Source organism: Balaenoptera borealis (genome assembly GCF_965194805.1).
Source record: "Balaenoptera borealis genome assembly, chromosome: 13".
NCBI classification, from domain to species: Eukaryota; Metazoa; Chordata; class Mammalia; order Artiodactyla; family Balaenopteridae; genus Balaenoptera; species Balaenoptera borealis.
Window position 1 is genome coordinate 61,562,153 of NC_138870.1, and position 22,691 is coordinate 61,584,843.

The 22,691-nt window shown below is 34.9% G+C and overlaps 1 long non-coding RNA gene across 1 annotated transcript; it reads right to left on the reverse strand.

Moving 5' to 3' along the window:
- Window positions 1-5,028: 5,028 nt before the first annotated feature.
- On the reverse strand, window positions 5,029-19,060 carry LOC309609814. Its single transcript, XR_014233599.1, has 2 exons — window positions 10,243-19,060; window positions 5,029-6,611 (listed from the first exon to the last, which is right to left on the reverse strand). It is a non-coding gene; the product is annotated as an uncharacterized lncRNA (long non-coding RNA).
- Between the last annotated feature and the right edge of the window lie 3,631 nt (window positions 19,061-22,691).

Genomic DNA, 22,691 nt, shown 5'->3' on the forward strand with positions numbered 1-22,691 from the left:
TTATTTTTTAAAATATGGAGGTATAATTTATGTACAATGTAATAAACATATCTAAAGTGTTTAGTTTGATGAATTTTCAGTTTTACCTACTTGTGTAACCACCATGCAGCTCAAGATACAGAACACTTCAATCTCTACTGGCAGTTCCCTAGTATCCATTTCAATTCAGTCCCCACCCTCACCTCTACCCTTGCCCCACAGAGGCAATCACATTCTGTGATTATATGAATATATGTCATGCTTCTTTCACTCTCCATAATAGTTTTTGAGATTCACTAATTTTGTTACATTATCAGCGTGCCATTTTTTTATTGCTGAGTATTATTTCCTCATATAAATATATCCTATATATCTCAATTTGCTTGTTGATGGAAAAAAATTCCATGCCAATTTTTTGGCTATTATAATTAAGCTACTGTGAACATTCTTGAACAAGTCTTATGGACATATATTTCCATTTCTCTTGAGTAAATACCTAAGAGTAAAATTAATGAGTCATCGGGCAAATGAAGGTTTAACTTCATAAGAAACTGACAGAGTCTCCAAATTTGTACTGTTTTATATTCCAAACAGCAAAGCATAAGGGTTCCAGATATAGAACTATTTATATTTTCTATTTCTTTTTGCACATTTCTGATAACTGTACTTTCAAGGAGCTTGTCCATTTCATCTAAGTCATCAAATTTCTTAGCACTGATTTATCAACAATACCCACTTTGATATCTATAGAATGTTTGGTAAAGTTCTCTCTTTCAATCCTGCTACTGGAAATCTTGTTTCTCTATCTCTTGTTCATCTTTTTCATTATTATTGATCAGTCCTTCTAAATGTTTATCAATTTTATTAATTTTTTACAGATACCAACTTTAGACATTGCTCATTTTCCATTTCTATTTTATTGATTTTTGCTGTTATTTCATTTCCTTTTTTCTAATTATTTTGGGATTAATTGCCATTTTTAACTTCTTAAGGTGGAGGCTTTGAATATTGGTTTAGACCATTTTCTTTTCAAATATAGTCATAAAGCTATATGTTTTTAGCTATATATATTTTTCTATGCCATTGCTTCATGATTGACTGCCTAAAGTGAGATTAACACTTTACCCAAAATTGATTCAGATGTCGAGACTGATGACATCACACAACCAATAGGTTGTTAAAATGTATATTACATACATATTGGGATTTTCTGGGGAAAGTAGAACTTTAAAGTAGGCTTAAGTCAGTTTAGGTGGCTTGTGGGAAGAAGAGAGAGTGGGTTTGGTTTTTATTATAATTAAAAGTGGGCCTGGGAAGATTTCATGCATGTGCAGGTGGACCTGAGCTTGAGTGGTTTGAACATCCTTGTTGGTCCCTGGGGAGGATGCATGGGGGCTTTCTTATTGGCTCAATCAGAGTTGGGACAAACAACAAAGGGGGAGGGAAAGCTGGTAGGCTGTGAGTAACCAAACATCAAAAACAGTCTTTCTCTTTATTATAGCAATATCTATCTCCATCTACTAATCTTATGATGTATTTCATTATCATTCAGTTAAAAATACTTTCTAATTTCCCATGTGATTTCTTCTTTGACCCATGAATCATCCAAAGATGAACAGCATAATTTCCAAGTATTTGGGAATCTTCTTGATATTTTATTCTCGATTTCTAATTTAATTTAAATATAAGTTTAATTTAATATTGTTGTAATCAGAAAGCAAAACTTTGTATGTTTTGATCTTTTGAAATTTATTGAGATGTGTTTTATGGCCCACCATATGATATATGTGCACTTGAAAAAATGTGTATTCTTATGCTGATGGGTATGGTTTTCTATAAATATCAACTTGGTCCGGGATGTTGACAGTGTTGTTCAAATAGTCTTTCTCCTTAACAGCATTTACTTCATTGTTCTCTCAGTTACTGAGAAGAGCATGTTAAAATTTCCAGTATGATTACAGATGTTTACTTCTCCATTTTAGTTCTTCAATTTTTGCTTCATGCATTTGAATCTCTATTTTTAGGTACATATACTTTTAGTATTAATATGTCTTTCTCATTAATAGACCTTATCATTATCAATTTAAAAAAAATTTCTGACGATACTGTATTTACTCTTTTACATTCAATTTGTCTGTGTCTCTATATCTAACTTGTTCTTGTTTTCTGAAGTTTGAATATGATGTGCCTGTGTATATATATATGCATGTTTGTTTTCTGAGGGGTTTTTTTGGGGGGGGATGGGGAGCATGGGGAGATATTTATCCTTCTCTCAGCTTCCTGAATCAGTGGGTTTGATTGTTCTGGTATTAAAATTATGTATATGTTACACCTTTTGATATTGGCTCACAGTTCTGTTTATTTTTTCTTTACATTTCAGGTTGGCATATTTCATCCTATCTTCAAGTGCACTAGTTCTTTCCTTGGCCATGTCCAGTTTTCTGATGAGTCCATCAAAGACATTTCATTTCTGTTACTGTGTTCTAACATTTCCTCTTGATTCTTAGAGTTTCCATCTCTCTGATGCATTACCCATCTGTTCTTGACTGTTATATATTTGCACTATTAGGGGTCATAACATATTAATCATAGTTATTTGAAATTCCTGTATGATAATTCCAACACCCGTTTCTTGTCTGAGTGTTGTTCTAATGATTGTTTCCTTTCTTCAGAATGTTTTCACTTGCCTTTTGGCATGACTGCTAATTTTTTTTGAAAGCCAGATATGTTGCATTAGGTAGTAGGAACTGAGGTAAGTAGAGCCTTAGTGTGAGGATTTATGCTAATCTGCTAGGAGTTGGGCTATGTTTAATATTTGGTGTAGCTATAGTTACCAGGGACTTCTAATTTTTCTGGTGTTATTGTTTTACTCCCTGTTATCTTTGGGCTTCCCTGTGTATTCCTGCTCAGAGAAAGTCTGTGTCTTGTTGCTCTTCAGCTATAATGCACTATCATTATACTGGTGTCTTGTTGGTGTGGTTATAAGTGGGGGAGTAGGAGCATTTTATAATCTTCTGAATAATCTAGCCTTTTAAATGGGCCTGTTTCTCAGGGGTATGAACTTCAAGAGTGTTCCTCAAGTGGCTTAGCTTTTGTTCTCTCTTCCCCCTACTCTCTTCTCGACTGCAGGGTTTCCAATCTATTTCCTTGAATAGGAAGGAATCATCTTCCTAGGTTTTGTGCTCTTGCCAAGTCCTTTCCCTTGGAGATCAGGCTTTTGCTATGGAGAAGACTCCACTGTGTTTCAGTGGCTATTCTTGCCCTTCCCTTCCACAGCCACTAGAGGGCTCTCTTGGATCCTCACTGTGAGAACCTGGTGGGGTTTCTGTAGGAAAAACTCAGGTGTAACCCTTCCCACCCAACACTGCAGCCCTCAGGAGTTTCTCACTCTCCAGCTAGTCCATAATCAGCCTCCAACAATTAGTCATGGTTCCCACTTAAGAGTTCCTATCAGTTTATGGCTCCAGTGGATTCTGTTTTAGGTAAACAGATTTCAGTTGTATCTCTCTAAGATGTGCCGGTCTCTCCAGGTTTAAGGATGGTGGTTTGTTCTGCGATCTCAGATCTCTTATGGGCCCAAGAAAAGTCACTGATTTTCAATTTTTCCAACTTTTTCTGGTTGTCTGGTTGGAAGTAGTTCTTTACATGTCAGAACTGAAACCAGAAAGTCTATAGTATTTCTTATATGCAGCATATACTTGGATCATTCTTCTTGTCCAATCTGACAATCTCTGCTTTTAGTTGGAGTGTTCAGTCCACTTGTATTTAATGTTATTATTAGTATGCTTATATTGAAGTCTACTATCTTGGTATTTGCTTCTTATTTGATTTGTCTGTTCTGTTTCTCTGTTTCTCCTTTCCTGACTTTTCTCAGTAAGCTGAACATTTTTTAATATCTCATTTTATGCCCTCTGTTGGTTTATTAGCTATATTTCTTTGTTTTATATTTGAGTGGCTATTATAAAGTTTACAAGATTTGTCTATAACACCACAACCTAGCTTTAAATTATATTATGTGACTTCATGGCAAATGTGTAAACCTTATAATAGTGTCATTCCATTTGCCCTTCCCTCCGTTTTGGCTCCTATCATATTTTATACTTCTTCATATGCTAAAATCCTCACAATGCACTGTTATTATTTTGTTCTAAATGGTCAATAATCTTTTAAAACCTATATACTTATATAAATGTGTTCCTTAATGTTGCTTTAATGTTGCCTTAACGTTGGTTGCCTTAACATTGGTTAAGGCAGAGAGTGAGTGCCTCTCAGGATTTCCTTTCAGCTCTCTTGTCCTGACTTCATTCAGTCAGGTGTTGTTTTGTTTAGTGAAAAGCCCCACATGCCTCTGGGAGGATCTCACAGTTATTCTACCTTGAACCCAGTCTTTGGCCTATTCCTGAATTTGCTGTAGGACTATGAAAAGAGTTGGCAGATGAAGACAACTTGCTGTGTGGTGGGGCTCTTTGGAATTCTAATTTATCATGTCAGCCCATATGTGGCTATAAAAAGTATGGTATGAATTTGTCTGGTGTCTTCTTTCCTCAATCTATGGCAGAGCCTTCTTTCTTCTTCTGCTTTACCAAGGATGAAAGCAGTGATGATATCTTCTCTTATACTATGCACTCATCCTCTTCTGGATATTAGCTTATTTTGATTTCTTTGCATTCTCATCTCTCTGAATTTATTTTAGATATTGTTTGGTAATTTGTTCAGCTTACTTTCATTTTTATGGTTAGATCAACATTATTACGTTTTCAATCCTAACTGGAAATGGAAGTCCTCTTATTGTTTAAAACATCTTTCTCCTCTTTGGCAGGTACCATCAGCCAATTTGTAGTAACCTAGTTCATATCCAAGTAACACTTTTCTCTATCTAGTCTTCTCTTTATACTAATTTATGCAGAATAACTCTGTTTAGGGCATGGATGAAGAATTTAGGGCTATGGAAAGGTCTTACCAATCTAACTCAGAACTACTGCTGGGGCATCATGCAGGGTTTGTCACAGGTCATGCAAGTTGTTCAGCTTGACTAGTCAAGCATATGCCTTCTTTTTTTTTTTTTTTACTGTGTCAGCCATAGGTCCTAGGACTCCCGTGTCATCAGCCTCAAGGAGAATTATATGAACACTGCACTGTGAGCAGCAAGGGAGGGGAAAGCATGAGTTTTTGCAGAGATGTGAACACAAATAAAGGTCAGAATAATACCTGTTTAGCAATCTGTTTAGAATCTCTAAATGTCTAGCTCCTTCTGTAGTGCCCACCACTCAGGGAGAGGTGGTAGAAAACGACAGCCCCTAGTAATGAGCAGTCTCTAGTCTTCAAAATGCATAGCATGACTGTGGCCACTCAAGCCAGCCATGGAACTACTCATTGGATAATTACCTTTTATAAGTATGCTGCTTACATATCATTTCTCCTCAAATGCATCTATTTCCTAGTCCATAGGAGCTTTCTCCATCCCCCACCCATACCCACCTCACAAAAAAATTCCATGTGTAAGTATATATATATTTTTTTGAGGAGGGTTTCTTATATCTTTTTAAAATAAACTTAATTTTTAAAAGTTTTAGATTTACATAAAAATTGTGAAAAAGAGAGTGTTTTCATATACCCTAAACCCAGGTACCCCTACTATTAACATCACACAATACTATGCTATTTATTATAATTAAGTCCATACTTTATTCAGATTTCCTTAGTTTTCACCTAATGTAAAAATCCAGGATTTCCATCTAGGATATCACGTCACATTTAGTTGTCATGTCTCCTGAAAGCTCCTCTTGGCTGTGACAGTTTCTCAAACCTTCATTGTTTTTGATGACCTTGACAATTTTGAGGAGTATTGGTCATATATATTTCAGAATATCCCTCTATTGGAATTTTTCTGATTTTTTTCCTTATGATTGGACTGGGGTTGTAAGTTTTGGGGAGGAAGATCACAGAGGTAAAGTATCCTATCAACCTGACTTATGTTGATAAGTGATGTCGACCTTGATCACTTGGATGAAGTAGTGTTTGTCAGGTTTCTCCACTATAAAGTTACTCTTCCTTTTTCCTTTTACATTCTGCACTCTTTTGAAAGAAGTCACTAGGTGCAGCCTACACTTAAGGTATTGGGAGTTATGCTTCTCATCCTGAGATTCGTCCCTCATCTTCCATTGGTTTATTTATTCAGTCATTCATTTATATCAGTACAAGACTCATAGGTATGTACTGAAACTTTAGGTTATAATCTAATATTATTTTATATATTTTTTTGCTCAAATTTTTCCAGTTTTGGTCATTGGAAGTTCTTTAACTTGGCTTTTGTGTGCCTTTGATTTACTGCCATCATCATCATCACCATTATTATTATTATTTTACTCCCTTATTTCTGGCACTACAAGATGCTCAAGCCTCATCTTATATATTTCCTGCTCCATTCATTTCTAGTCAGCCATTTTGCCAAGGATCCCTGGTTCCTTTTAAGGAAGAATGGTATTAGAAACCAAGAAACCAAAATCTGGTGTATTGTTTACTGCTACTGCTGTGTGTCATTTCTTCTAGGTAGTCTCAGCTGACAGAGCAAGGAAATATATATGTCTCTACCATACACATATTTATATATTTCTATACATAACCAATGGTATCTTCATTAAGCTAAACATGAGTTCATATTTATGTCTCCAATTCTAGTCCATTACTACATGGACCATTCTTGACTTATCCTATTGCTTAGCTACAAACTTCCCCTCCAGCAGTGAGAAAATTGGGTCCCACCACATCTGAATACATTTCAAATGATTGAAACATACAAAGTTTTGTTTTCTGCCAGTAATGGTATTAAATAGAAATCAATAGGAATAGCAAGAAAATCCCAAAATATTTGGAAAGTAAGCAACTCTGGATAACTCAAAGGTCAAAGAAAATATCACACAGGAAATTAGAAAGTATTTTTTACTGAATAATAATGGATAACAACATTACAAAAACAAACAAATGAACAAACCAAAGAACTCCCCTGCTTTGCAGATTGGTTCCATGTTGGGGCCTTTCAGCACTTAGCCTGGGAGGCCATTTACAACTCTGACAACCTTAACTTCATGTTTGCACCAAGGCTACAGATCAGTTATAGGTGAACACTTAGGGTCTCCTCAGGTCTTTTCTGAGCATGCATCCTGCCTTGGACATGCACATGTGTGTGATTTTCCAAATACCCCAGCTCTTTTGACTACCCTAATTTCCCAAAGAAACTCTCCAGCTTTTCCTCTCAGGCTTTCAACACTCTCTGTTTGCCTCCACTGTATTCTTTTGCCCCAGGTGGCAGCAAGTTATTCATTTCTTAGAATATTTTTGAGGAATGATGAGTGAGTCTGCCATGAGTAAATTCTGAGTTAGGAGAAACAAAGACATGCACTTTGTGTCATTTCTTCAGGCAGCTTCCAGGCAGGTTAAAGCAGACAAATGCCATTCTTTAAGAACAGGTTCAGTTCCGCTCCCTCCAGAACCAGAGAACAGGGTCCTACATTTGCTGTGTGAGCTGCCATCTTCAAGATTGCCACTGAGCTGGAAAGGAGAGTATGGCAAGGGCAAGTAAAAATGTTGCAAAGTTTCCTTGTTGTTTGAAAGTTGTCTTGTCCTGTTTCAGCATTTTCTTTGTCGCTGTAGACCTTTGGCAATTTTCTAAAGTTCTGGCAATGTTTATTCTAACAGTTTTTGCTTGATTTTTTGATGTTTCTTTGGAGAGATGGTACTATGGAGTTACCTACTCCACCGTATTTGTGGACACCACACTGTATACATTTTTCTGGTAAGGTGGCTGTTCAAATCTTTTGCCCATTTTTAAATTGGATTATTTCTTTTCTTACTGTTGAGTTTTGAGAGTTCGTTGTTTTGGTCACAAGTCCTTTATCAGATGTATATTTTGCAACTATTTTCTCCTAGTATTTGGCTTATCTTTTGATTCCCTTAACAATGTCTTTCATAGAGAAGAAATTTTTATAATTTTAATGAAGTCCAACTCATCAATATTTCTTTCATGGATCATGCTTTAAGGTCTTGTATTAAAAAATTCATCACCAAACCCAGATTGGTGGTTTTCTCTTACGTTGTCTTCTAGAAGTTTTAGAGTTTTCCACCTAATATTTTGAGTTAATTTTTTGAAAAGTGTAAAGGTCTTTGTCAAGCCTTACTTTTTCACATGTCAATGTCCAGTTGTTCCAGCATCATTTGTTGAAAAGAATATTCTTTCTCCATTGAATTACCTTTGCTTTTTGCCTAAAGTTAGTTGATTATATTTGTATGGAGCTATTTCTGGGGTCTCTACCTCATTCCATTGATCTGTGTGCTTATTCTGTCATCAATATCATACTCTCTTGATTACTGTAACTTTATACCAAGTCATGAAATCAGGTAATGTGAGTTCTCCAACTTTAATCTTATTATTGTGTTGGATCTTCTAGGTATTTTGCCTCTCTATCTCAATTTTGCATTCAGTTTTTATATAGTCTGCAAATAACTTTCTTGGAGTTTGATTTGGATTGTGTTGAATCTAGAATTCAAAATATGAAAATTTAATACCTTAACAATATTGAGTCTTCCAATCCATAAATATGAATTATCTCTGCATTTATTTAATTTTTAAATTTCTTTCCTCAGGATTTTGTAGTTTTCCATATATAAATCCTGTAGGTATTTTAATGTATTTATTTTGGGGGTGCTATTGTAAATAATGTGTTTTTAAAATCTCAAATTCCAAACAGCCATTGCTGGTATATAGGAAAGCAGTTGAACTTGTATATTAACCTTTTGTCCTGTGACCGTGCTATACTCACTTATTATTCCTTGGAGTTTTAGTTGATTTTTAAATTTTCTTCACAGATAATCATATTATCTGCTAACAAAAATAGGTCTTTTTTCCCCCTCCCAAATGGTACAGCTTTTATTTATTTATTTATTTATTTAGTTGGTTAGTTAGTTATCTTATTGCACTAGCTCTCAGTATGAAATTGCACTAGGAGTGCTGAGAGAGGATATATTTGCTTTTCTCACAATCTTAGGGGCCAGATCCTCACTATTAAGTATGACATTAGTTGTAGGTGTTTTGTAGATGTTCTTTATGAAGTTGAGAAAGCTCCCCTCCTTTCCTAGTTTGCTGCAAACTTCTATGATGAATGGATGCTGGATTTTGTCAAATGATTCTCTCTAGCTACTAATATGAGCACATGATTTTTCTTCTTTAGCCTGTTGATGTGGTAGATTGCAATGATTTTTTAAATTTGAACTAGCCATATATACTAGAATAAATCCAACTTGATTGTGATCTATAATTCTTTTTACAGATAGTTCAATAAGATTTGATGATATTTTATTGAGGATTTTTGTATCTATGTTCATAAGAGATTATTGGTTTGTAATTTCCCTTTCTTGTTAAATCTTTATCTGGTTCTGATATTAGAAATGTTGATCTCATAGAATGAGTTAGAAATGGTTTGCTCTGATTTCCTGGAATATTGTGATAAACTGGTATAATTTATTTCTTAAAGAAGAATTCACTGGTAGATCTTTTTACTGTTTTCATTCCAATGAGATCTATAGTGATAGGCCCTCTTTCGTTTTTGATATTAGTAATTTGTATCCTCTCTCTTTTTGCTTAGTTAGCCTGGCTAAAGACTTACTTTATATTTCATTCTTTTTTTAATTTGTAGTTTGATTTGAGGTTTCTATTAATCTACCTTGATGCTCACTGATTTTTTTTTTATTTGCTCATGTCCAGTCTGCAGATTAGTCTATCAAAAGCATTCTTCATTTCTGTTACTGTGTATTAGATTTATAGAATTTCCTTTTGATCCTTCCATTGAGTTTCCAAATATCTCTTTTTATTACCAATTCATTTTTGCATATCATCTTCTTTTTTCATTAGAGACCTTAACCTATTCATCATAATTGTTTTACAACTCTGATAATTCCAAAATTTGTGTCATATCTGAGTCTCATTCATACGTTGCTTTAGCTCTTCATCATGTGTTTTCCCTTGCCTTTTAGTATGCCTTATAATTTTTTGTTGAAAGCTTAACATGATTTTTTGGGTAATAGGAACTTAGGTAAATGAGTCTTTCATGTGAGTTTACATGTTAATCTGGCTAGAATTGGGGCTGTGTTTATTATTTACTATAGCTGTGGGTGCCAGAGGCTTCAAATCCTCTTTTGTTGTTCGTTTGTTGTTCTTTCTTTATCTCCTGTTATCTTTTGACTTCATTAAGAACTACTCCTTTCATAAACTCTTGGTCTTTCAGCTCCTTCAGCTGTTATCCACCAAGACTACACTGAAACTCTGCTGGTATGATGGTAAGGTGTCAGGGAGAGTGAGTGTTCTATAATCTGATATTTTTGGTGGCCTGTATCCCTGGGCTGTGACCTTGACAAGTGTTTCTTAGCTTTTATTTATTTTTTCTCCTTTTAGGTAAGACTGAAAGGCTATAGGGGGGATCATGTCTGTGAAATGACCTTCCTCCAGGTAGATAAGACTCTGGTAAAGTCTTTTTCTCCGGAGAGTAGGCTTTTGGTATGGAGAATGCTCTGGTACATTTCACATTGGTTACTCTTCCTTTCCCCACCTCTCCTAAAACCATGAGGAATCTCTCTTGGCTCTTCCTTTGGAGAACGTCATGCAGTTTCTTAAGGGTAAAACCCTTGAATGTGTGTTGGTTTCCCCCAAAACCGTGTCCTCCAGGAGTTCTCACTCTCACGCTAGTCCATAATCAGCCTGCAGAAATTCATCAAAATTATCATATGTGTGTTCCCACCACTTTATGTTTTCAGTTGCTTCTAATTTAGGCAAGCATTTCTAGCTGTAACTCTCTGTGTTTGCCTATTTCTCCAGGTTTTTGGGGTGCCAGTTTGCCCTGTGACCTCAGTTTTTCTCATAAGTCCAAACAAAGATGCTGATTTTTAGTTTGTTCAGCTTTTTTCTAGTCGTAGGGATGAGAATGATTGCTTCCAAGCTTTTTACATGTTTGAGCTAAAACTGGAAGTAACTCCATGTGTTTCTGAGGTGGAAGAATAGAGCATACTTTTTTCAGTTTTCTTTGCTATGGAATGAGGTTTTAAACGGTCTAAATTAGGGAAAGCGTAAAAGGATTAGAAATAGTGGTCTACATGGCAAAGAAATTATGAAGTTTGGAGCAAGCCCTTTTGCATTATTTCAATAGAGATTTATAGCTACTGACTTTCTTTCAATAGGTCTGTGTCTACATTGAATTTATATTTATATTATATGTAAATATATAAAAATTTATATATATATATAAATGTATATATTCTAACTGCATTACTGAAGAGATCTTTCAATAAATATCATAAACTCAGAATTAAGTCAACAATAATCCTGAAGTGTACTGTTTTTGTTAATTTCCTTGGTTTAAACACATAACTAGGACTTCCCTGGCGGTCCAGTGGTTAAGACTTTGCAGGGGGTGCGAGTTCGAACCCTCGTCGGGGAGCTAAGATCCCACATGCCATGGGGCCAAAAAACCAAAACATAAAACAGAAGCAATATTGTAACAAATTCAATAAAACTTTAAAAATGGTCCACATCAAAAAATCTTAAGAAAAATAAAAATAAACACATAACTTACATTTCTAAATTATCTACCTCGCAAGGATAAATAGCCTGTGATATGTTTCCTTATAGTCATTTTAATGTCATGACTTAGAGTGCCAAAACATGGAATAAGGATCTTATTACTGAAAGTGGTGCAACAGTGAACATAAAGGGAAATGAACAAACTGGCTGGCTCGAAACTTGGCCTAGTTCTCCCTTGCCCTAAGCAGTCCCTGCTCCAATAACATCAGATACTATAAAAGGACCCATAAGAATAAAAAGCTTGCACTTTCTTTATAGCCCATTGCATAACAATGGGACCCTTTATTTTCATAGATGCAAAAGCAGTTTGGGGATTTCCAGAGCAGTGTTATAAAGATGTTCAAAATCTGAATATGCAGCTAAGATACTATGTGGGTCTCTCTGGGACAGCAGTAGAGTGATGGTGTGCCTCAATTCCAGTCTTCTCTAGCAGTGTGTGTGTAGGGGTGTGTGTAGGGGAGTGGTAGTGGGTGTGGATGTAGGGTCAAGCTCTTAAAGAGAGAAGCTTATATGTTAAAAACTGATATAAAAACAAGATATAAACAGATAATCAAGGAGTTACTTAACAAATTTACACTTAATTCAAGGATTTATGTTGGAGATACAAATTTATTTGTATGTTGAATCTGAAAACTTATGTGGATCAAATCTGAAAAATGTGTTTATATAGATTTTTCAGTTTAGTTTTTAGGAAATAAAACTGTAATCCTCTCTAAAGGCATATCCTAAAGAGACATTAAAATATATTAAACACTTAGACATATAGTGTAGGAATAAATTATGTACATATTTTATGTATGTATTATGTCTGAAATTAATTTATAAGTCTAGGATTTGTTCATAGTTGTTTTTGAAAAATAATGTAAATGGATTGATTTAACAGTTGCATAATTGAAATTTCCTTTCTTATCCTGCTGGCTCATATTGCACAGGTGAGCCTAAATATGCCTACTGTAAAGGATTTCTGATATTCAAAGAGTGGGAGGAAATGTCGAGCATAAGTAAGCAAGTTTTACTAGCTTAGATGGGAAACTTTTTGAGCAATGGTGAAAAAGTCTGTATTTTGGGAGAGACATCAAGATATCTCTTGAAATTACTAGTTCATTTGATCTAGGAGCATCAGTTGAAATCAAAAGAAATATTATTAAATGGTAAAATGAGAAGAAATGAGTTAAGATTTTAGAGGATACCTAATTAAAAGGCAGAGGATTCTAAAAATATTCAAATTAATCTCAGCGTGAAGCCTGAGGTGGTAGTTTTTAAAAAGTACTGATAGTTAAGGCATACATAGAATAAAAATAGGAAGTAAAGATAACTTCAAAAATATTTATTTTTAACATTCTGAATATGTGAAAGGCTTCTATAATGTACAAGAGAATTTTGATGTTTCAATATATGTTCTTGATAATTTTGAACACTGTAAGTTGCAGAAGAGTCTTCTTTTCCCGGCTTTGGTTATTAACCCTAGATCACCTTAACTTATTTTTGTTGGAGAAATATATTTTAAACACAGTTTCGCCTACATGCCATATGTTTTAGTCCACTTTTTGTTCTTCAAATAGCATATTAAGTGTAGCCTCAATTGCTAAGTCTTCCCACCTCCATTTTTGTATCTTTGAGCCTGATCTTAGCAGGAGGGTAAAATACAGTGTGCTTTAATGCAGTATATTTAGCACAGAAATTCTAAAATATAGAGTTGCTCAATAAAACTAACAGCAGCTTGAGCAAATTAGAACAAAATATTAAAGGAATCTATTTTGTAAGGTTCAAAGCTATTCCTCCATTTTAGACAAAAATACATTATCTAATTTTCTTTTGTTAATGAAGGATCATGTATTCTTTTTTCATCCAATATTTTTTTTTTACTGGTTGGAATGATAAATGGGGGTAGTATTGTGGGACAGTGATGTTGAGGGAAAATGAGATACTCTAAAGAGAAAAATGATGAATTCTATAAAACTTGGCCAAATAAAAATCTGTGATTCCACACAGACGGTCACTGTATATCTTATACCTTTATTTTTCTACCAAGCATGAATGGAACCCTCTGATTAATTCCACATTACTTTACATGTTATAACATCAAAGGGCAAATCACAGAAAAATTGACTATTGAAACCACAAGAATAAAATTTTTATCTTGATTATTTTTTAGAACCTTAAAAGTAGATGAAGATAGGGAAGATAGTTATTGAAACCAATGCCGCTGATTGGCTCTAACCTTCTCACAACCTTCATACACAATGTAGGTTCTTTGAGAGAGAAATGAGAGGATTCTTTATAAGGTCTACAAAATGGACTTGTATAAAGAGTCCTTTCAAAGTGATGAAAGGGAAAAATTACAAATTGATGAAACCTAATCTTTTGAACTATTTAAAATCTTTAGGAGTTTATTTACTGACAACAGAAAGTCTTGGCATTACATATTTTTATAGATTCTTGTATCTTCTGTAAAATTAAATAGTTCATTTTTCTGGAGCTAAAATGATGAATTTGATTTAAGAAAATTTTATTTGAATTTTGATGATTTGTACTGGTATATTTCCAACAATATTAATTTCTTAACTTCTAAGTCTAGGATTTGTTCATAGTTGTTTTTTGAACACTGATTTCAAGGCAGCCTTGAAGTGACTTGTATAATCACTCATCAGTGGTTTTATTACTAAGGCTGTGATGATTGTTTTCTCTTTGAGTTTGGTCCTTTACTAACCATCTATTCTAAAGTATAGTTACCAGAACTTCAAACAAATTTATCAGGGGTATACTTTTTCTACTATAGTGTCTAAATATTGTTTTTGGTTTTTTTTTTATCAGTTTTAATACTTTTAGCATTTTTATAGTTTTTGTGTTAGCAAACATTTATTGAGTTTCAGTTTTGTGTACTTTTTTTCTAGAGCTCAGTGTTTTGATAAAGATGCATATCACTTATTTCCTGCCTATAAGGATTTTGGAATTCTGTGGGGAAAACTGAACTATAGTATTATGATTAGACAGTGAATATTATTAGCATTTGTGTGCAGATTAAATTTCTAAACACAGACAATAGCATGAGTAGTTTATTATTCATATTTTATTTTGTCCGTTTTGTTTGCTTTATATCTTCTCTCTCTGTCTGCCTATCTGCCCCTCTGAAGCATTTAAGAATAAATTGAAGAAAGACAAAATAATTCACATAAATAAGTTAGCATTTAGCTTCTAAAAACATGAGCATTATCCTTACAACTATACTATAATTCTCACACTCAGGGAATTTAACACTGATATAAAATTTTTATCTAATATACAGTCCATATGCAAATATCCCCAATTATCTGAATGCTGTCCTTTTTAGCTTTTTTTTTTTGTTTAAATCCAAGATCTAATCAGTGATCACACATTGCATTTCATTGTCACATCTCTTTAATCTCCTTCAGGCCAGCAGCCTTCTATTTGTCTGTATAGTATGGACATTTTTGTTGGGCTCAGGTTAGTTGTTTTGCTGAATGGTTCTCAATTTGGATTTGTCTGTTTCCTCATGATTAGATTCAGGTTAAACATTTGGAAAGAAACTCTGTCTTAGGCGATATTGTTATCTTCTCAGTGTGTCACATTCAGAGCATAATGCACTGTTGAAATGCCATGCTGGTTGTGAAGTGCTTACTGGAAGTAAATGCATGAGTGTCCAGAGGCTGGAGAATAGGTAGCTTTTAAATTAATTAAAATTGCTAAATAGTTGAAATCCACACAAACCAAAGCGATGGGGTAATGTGAACTTTATAATCTTCTGAGCTGAACTTCACTTTTTCTAAACAGACTCATTGAGATGGGCTGGACCCTGGCCACTACTGACATCTTAATTCGGATGTTTGATAATCACAGATACAGGAGTGAGTCATGATAGTGAAGACGAATGTTTACTATTTCTTCTGGGCCCCAACTTCTGGAAATTGTAGCTAACATTTACATATTTAATGGTTCAAGTTCACAACAAACCTGGAAAAGAAAAAGCTGGAAAGTGGGTGTGTGGGAATTGTTGCTGTGTGTATTTGCTGACCAGACATTACAATTTTTGAAAATTAAAGCTGATGCTCTAGTATTGCCCATATTATAAACAACTATATCAACACAACCTAAACCAAAACCAAAAGCTCTTTGAACTTGCCACTCTGTCCACTTGGTCCTGACATCTTTTGCAGTACAACTTCTCAGAATAGATGTCCAGAACTGCTGCCTTCATTTCATTGCCTCCCATTCTCCTCACCTACCCAGTCTTTCATCTACAGCATTTCCCTAAAACTATTGTGCTCAAAGTATTTAGTGACCATCATCAAATGACGAATGGCCACAACCTTGTCTTCATTTGACCCAGCTTCTCAGCAACATTTGATGGTTGAATACTCCATCCTTCTTAAAATTGTCTTCCCTTGACTGTTATGATAACATGTTTTATAGTTTTCCTCTTTCCTCCTTTACAACTCCTTCTTATTCTCCATTTTTGGCACCTTCCTTTTTGCTACGAAGTCTGCCTACTTTCCTCCACAACAACAGAGATCATTCTACTCCAAGCCACTATCATCTCAGCACTGGATTTTATGATAGCCTCTTATGCCAAACATATCCTTCCACTCCCTTAATTATATTCCTCAGAAGACAACCCATCAAACATAAGATAAATCCAACCTCCATCAAGAGCTCACTGGGTCCAGCATCCTGCCACCTGATCACTATGTGTATTAGTCAGGGTTCTCCAGATAAATAAAACCAATGCATGTATACATATGAAGAGGTTTATTATAGGAATGGGCTCACATGATTATGAAGGCTGACAAGTCCCACAATCTGCCATTTGCAAGCTGGAAAATCAGGAAAGGCTGGTGGTATAGTTAAGTCCAATCCAATGGCCTGAGAAGCAAGGGGGACTATAGCGTAAGTCCTAGAGTCCCAAGGCCCATGAATCAGGAGCTCCAATGTCCAAGTGCAGGAAAAGATGGATGTCACAGCTCAAGAAGAGAGAGAGAGAATTCTCTCTACCTTTGTCTTTTTTGTTCTGTTGAGTTTCTCAACAGATTGGATAATGCCCACTCACATTAACAAGGGGAATCTTCTTTACTGTCTACTGAATCAAATGCTAATATCTTCCAGAAACACCCCCACAGACACAACCAAAAATAATGTTTTACCAGCTGCGTGGGCATCCCTTAGCTCAGTCAAGTTGACATATAAAATTAACCATCACAACATGCTTCTAACACCGATGGCCTTTTTTTCCCTAAAAGACTCAAGCCGGGTTTTATATCAGAACCTTTGTATGAGCTATTTTTAGCTATTTTATTTCACTAAGTGTTCTGCTCAGAGCTTCTCAAAGCCATCTCCTTGTCATCCAGGTCTTACCTTAACTATTTTTTTTGTCAGAAAGGCCTGCACTGACTACTTAGTCTAAAGTACGTTCCAGGCTCTGTTCCAAATACTCTACGTGTAATAGTTCATTTAATCCTCTCAATTGCCCTTTGAAATAGTTATTAACATACTTACTGCCATTTTGCAGGTAGGGAAATGGAAGGTCAGAGCAGTTAAAGCAATTTTCCAAAGTGGTAAGGCTAGCCAGCAATTGAATTAGGGTTCTCTATGAGGCAGATTCTAGAACACTAACTCTTAATCATTGTTAAATATCCCTTGTTAAATATTTTCACTGTAGCACTTATACTATCTCCTTGTTTATTTATTGTTTACTGCATATTATTTATGGAATATAGTCTCCATGACGTATTTTTAGTCTTCTTCAATACCCTACCCTGTCACCTAAAATAATTCCTGGAACAAAGAAATTGCTAAGAAAGTGATCGATAAATAGATCAGTGAATCCCGCTGACAAGAGAAAACCCCAATCCAAAACATAAAGGAGATGACTGCTGTGAAATTGGATAGAGTTCCAGGTGTACTAACTGGAAAACAAAGAGAGGAATCTTGAGAAACCTCGGGGTCTTTGGTTAAAAAAAGGAATATAATTGGAGTGTTCAGCTGGGCTGGCTCCTTCTTACTTCTCAGCCTCATTTTTAGCACAAGCATAGACCAGCCAAAGGCATCTGTCTCCCATTGGGGTGACTATGTGTACTTGTGTTGGCAATTGAATTAAGTCAGTTTACTCTGAAATAGAAAAATGTCTTCTAATAAATGTACCTTTTACTTGTATAGAATTCTATATCTTAACATGTTTTTACATGCAATTATATTTAATCCTCATAATAACTATAGGAGATAGATATTATTATCCTCACTTTACAAACATTAATTGGAGAGTTACACATATTAACTTACCTGCTAATCTTGGTATATGGCATATCTGGGACTTGAACTTAGATCTTCCGTTGTCAAGTCCTGTGTTAATTTTTAAATCATAATATAGTTACTCCTCTCACGATTAATTTCTTATTTACTATTTTCACCTAAGATCTCTTCATAATATCGTTAGTGAATGTATGTAGTCAGATTTTAATTTGTTTTTCTATTTCATTAATTTTGCTTTTGTTCCTAATGAATTTTGGCTAACTTTTTGGTCACAATGTCTTGTTAAATGAAATTGAACTTATAAAGGAATAAATACAGTTAACATATTACTGAAGCATCGTTTTAGAGAGTTGATTTGGAAGAATAATCCACTTCTTGAATAAAGTACTGAGGCATAATATGGGGATATAAGAAAATAAAAATCAAATCTTTGTTTAAAAAAATAACATGAGGTAGTAGACTACGTGGCAATAAATGTCTTAAAATGTGTATATTTGTGGAATAACACAGTGAATGTTGAAAGTAGAATACTTTGAAGAGCAGGCATATGATTTTATCTTTTGATACAAAAGCTGTGATTAAGAAAATTCTATTCAAAGCTAAAGAATTTGACAAAGACTTCTAAAGTAGAGCCATACATATTAGAATTTTATGGTACAAAAGATTTCCTGATTTTCATTTCCAAGTTTAATAAAAGATCCCCTTTACTTGAACCGTGGCGACTGTAGCAGCAAATGGAATCTACACATCTTTCTGCATGTTATCCCCAAGATGACCATGTCTACACTATGCACCACTTATTACCATGTTAGAGGCGACATGGTAATATAAGTGTAGGAGTAAAGTATGGACTTTTAGTTCAGTCACACCTGAGTTAATTTGAAAACCACTTCTGTCTTTCATGTTCACTGACTCTGAACAAGTTTCTTAACTTCCCTGGGCCTGTTTCCATTCATAAAATGGAGATCATACTACCATTTCAAATGATTCCTGTGAGGATGAATTAAATAATGAAAGTAGCATGCACTGTGCTTGGAATAATAAGTGTTCTATCAAAGAAAACCAAGTCAGTCCTCCTTTCCCACCAACCTCAGTGCATCACCATAAACTAAGGTGAACTTGCTGGTCAGGAAAGCATTGAATTTAAAGGTTAAAATAGAGGTTTACATCTATCTATCTATCTATCTATCTATCTATCTATCTATCTATCTAATCTGTCTGTCTTATTTATCTACATTTATATGTTGCTCTATAACTATGTCACTGTATTTATCATCTATTTATATAATTTCCTGTAATAATGGAAAACTGTAATAATGGAAACTTCCTTCAAATGAAATTTTAATTGAAATGCTAGTATGTAAAACAGTGTAAATGCTCTGACTGACAATTGGTTTTCCCAGAAACAGCTCCACAGACCTGAATGGCACTGTGAGGTACAGTCTGAAAATCACTGGGTTAAATAAGCCATTATGGGTTCTGCATCCATCCCAATACAACAAAGTTTTGCAACCTGAGTTTTTCAGACTTCATCTGCTTGTAGATACAACTGACACTACATTATCAACAATGGCTCAAATTTTATTGGTTCAGTCATACAACTTTTTAATGAAGGATTAAATGAATTTCTCCAAATGAATTCATTTCTCTCCAAATGAATATCCAGGAATAAATCATATTTGATAGTGATATGGGTATTCTATTTTTTAAAAATAATATCACATATATACCACACACACACACACACACACAGAATAGTTAACAGTACTGTATTATATATTTAAAGTTTCTAAGAGAGTAGATTTCTAAAGTCCTTATCACAAGAAAAAAATTGTAGCTATGTGAGGAGGTAGATGTTAACTAAGTTTATTGTGGTGATCATTTTGCAATATTTACATGTATCAAATCATTATGTTGTACACCTTAAACTGATACAATGTTATTAGTGAATTACATCTCAATCAAAACTGGGAAAATAATAAAATAATAAATCAATACAGTTTTATTCCAAATCACACCCTAATATTTCCTAGCTGCCACTCGGCATTTATTTAAGAAGAAGAATTCATGGGTTTTGTGAAGGAAGAAGATAATGCCTAGAACAAAGATGTCATTGCTTTGGCAAAACTTAAGTTTTTAAGTTCCATGAAGGAAAAGTTAGACTTTGTTGAGAGAGAAAAGATTTTTCTTAGAAATCTCAAAACTAAGTTTTAGTATCAATAGTCAATCCTAAATACTTGTAGCACAGAGTTATTATAATGAGCCGTGGAATAGGAAGGACAAGGCTTCGATCTAGGAGAAGTTCCTGCTGGGAAGGATCAGGAAGAGGGAACAGAGAGAGCAAAGATGAAGATGGAAATGTAGAAACACTCAGATTATGTCCAGTGTCCCATTTCCATGCTGTATCCTTGGGAGATTATAAACCTTCCAGAGAAATCTTGCATTAGTCGTGGATTAATGCCCCCTATGGCATGGAAGGGGTAGCGGACTAGTTTTTATAGGTGAGTCTGTTGGTGCCTATGGGCAAACTCACCTTGGGTTCTGAACTCCTCACTATGGTACAGTGAAGACAGTCCAGAATTTCTGTGCTTTCTTGGTGTTTTGGAAGTGTGGAGAAAGCCAGTCAATAAGAAATTTGGATTTGGGTGTAGGAGGCCACTGAGTGAGGGTAATTCCAACTGGAAAAAATGGCAAAGTCCATGGTTATGAAAACAAATGTTAGCATAAACAAAGAATATCAAGTGAGCCAAACTACATACCAGAACATGGAGCATAGACAGACACTGGAGTTCATGGGCCAAATGGAATGAATTATTTCACCCAGAGGTTATCATGGAATCACTGTTCCTTCTTTCATTTCGGAATGCACAAAATCCTGAAGAGAAGGATAATAGCAAAGGGTAATAGGAGGTGGTTGGAGAGCTCCAGAATGACTGAATGTTTTCCTCCCAGTTCCCGGACTTTGGACAGTGGACAGTGACTTGAATTTTACTGATGAATCTCTTGATCATATAGACTGTCCTGGAACAGGATGGGGTAAAATGATTACTGAAGGCAGCCTGATGCTAAAAAGCAAAGTTGTACAAAGTTATATATTTTTTAAAATCATCTGAGACCGAGTGTATGAATGTTTGTTACAATGTACTCGTGAACTCACCTTCTTATTCTACTGCTTTGCTAACACTGGGATCTCCTAGTGGGTATCCATTCCCATTGCTCAAATAGAGATCCCAACAGTCACCGATGTGGAGCCCACAAAAATCACCATCCTCACTAAGTAAAAGTCAACACCAGCATAAAGCTGTTGGGGGCCTCTTTGGCACTGTGGGGAGAGGGGAGACTCCTATCTCTCTTTAGGTTAGATTGGGATTTAAAAAGTCTTATGGCAAGGTTGCTTGTACAGACTTTACAGAAGAAACTGTAACTGTTCCTTTAAATTTTCTTAATCACAGCCCTGTTCGTCTCTCCAGGACCCAGGCATAAATCCATGCATCCACAAGATGGATTTAAATGACTGCAACCACATTCAAAATCATTATTTCTCTCTAATAACCAAACTTTCTTTATGGATAAAATTCATCATGCCTGCCTCTGTTTCCCAGCATGAGTTTTCTCAGGCTGGGGAGGGGGTGGGTACTGGAGAAGTCCTTTAGATTTCTGGACGTTATCTTGCAAGTTTGCTAAACATGGAACCTAGTTAGATTTTTTTTAACTTTTTATTTTATATTGGAGTTTAGTTGATTAACAATGTTGTGTTAGTTTCAGGTGTACAGCAAAGTGATTCCGTTATACATATACATGTATCTATTCTTTTTCAAATTCTTTTCCCATTTAGGTTGTTACATAATATTGAGCAGAGTTCCCTGTGCTATACAGTAGGTCCTTGTTGGTTATCCATTTTCAATATAGCAGTGTAAACCTAGTTGGATTTAAGTATGACCCCAGGTGTCTCTTCATTCCTCTCTGGTATTTGGAGTTAAGTAACTGCATCATTATTCAATCTCTACAGGAAAAAGTTATAATGGTGTATGGAGAAGAGCCCTGGACATTGAATTAGAGAACCCACATTTCTTTCATATCCTCCTATGCAGGGGCAGTATGGCATTCGACAAGTCAGCCATCGCCCTGAGCCTCAGAGTTTTCACATAAAATGCATAATTATAATGCCCTGTATTCCTTATAGATTTGATAAAAATAACATGTTCACAAAGTGTATGAACACTCCTTGCAAAGTGATATACACATATGAATATTTTTATTGCTGATTTTAGCTCACAGCATCCCTCATATGCAGTAAGAAGTCATGGTCATGTGCCAATGCAAACGGATCCCTCCCAAAAGATTGAAGGAATCTACCACATTTAACTAGGTCAGAAAAATGTGTTTACCTTTAATGTAGTTCATATGTAATTCACTTTTATAACATAAGTAATTTTTTCTTCTACTTTTTAAATTTTGGTTGTTCCACTTAAACCTCTGTACATATTCCACAATAAGTAGGAACAAAAGAAAATATCTTTGTTGTGGCTTAAAACAGATAATTATTCTAAATGTGCTTTCCCTGCAATTTGAACATTCATGAGCAATAAGACTACTGAAATCCAGCTAAGCATTATGATAGCTTTTTAGAAGTAATATTACTAGGCAGTATTATAGTGAGTCTTAGTTCTGCTTGGAATACTACATTTGCATGGAGTTTTTCTATTGAAATGGAATGTGTGCACATTATACTTTTTCCCACATTAAAGAACAGAACATTCTGCCTCATTTTCATCTGCTTCACATGACATCTATGCACAGAGATCCTACTGACTTAAAAAAA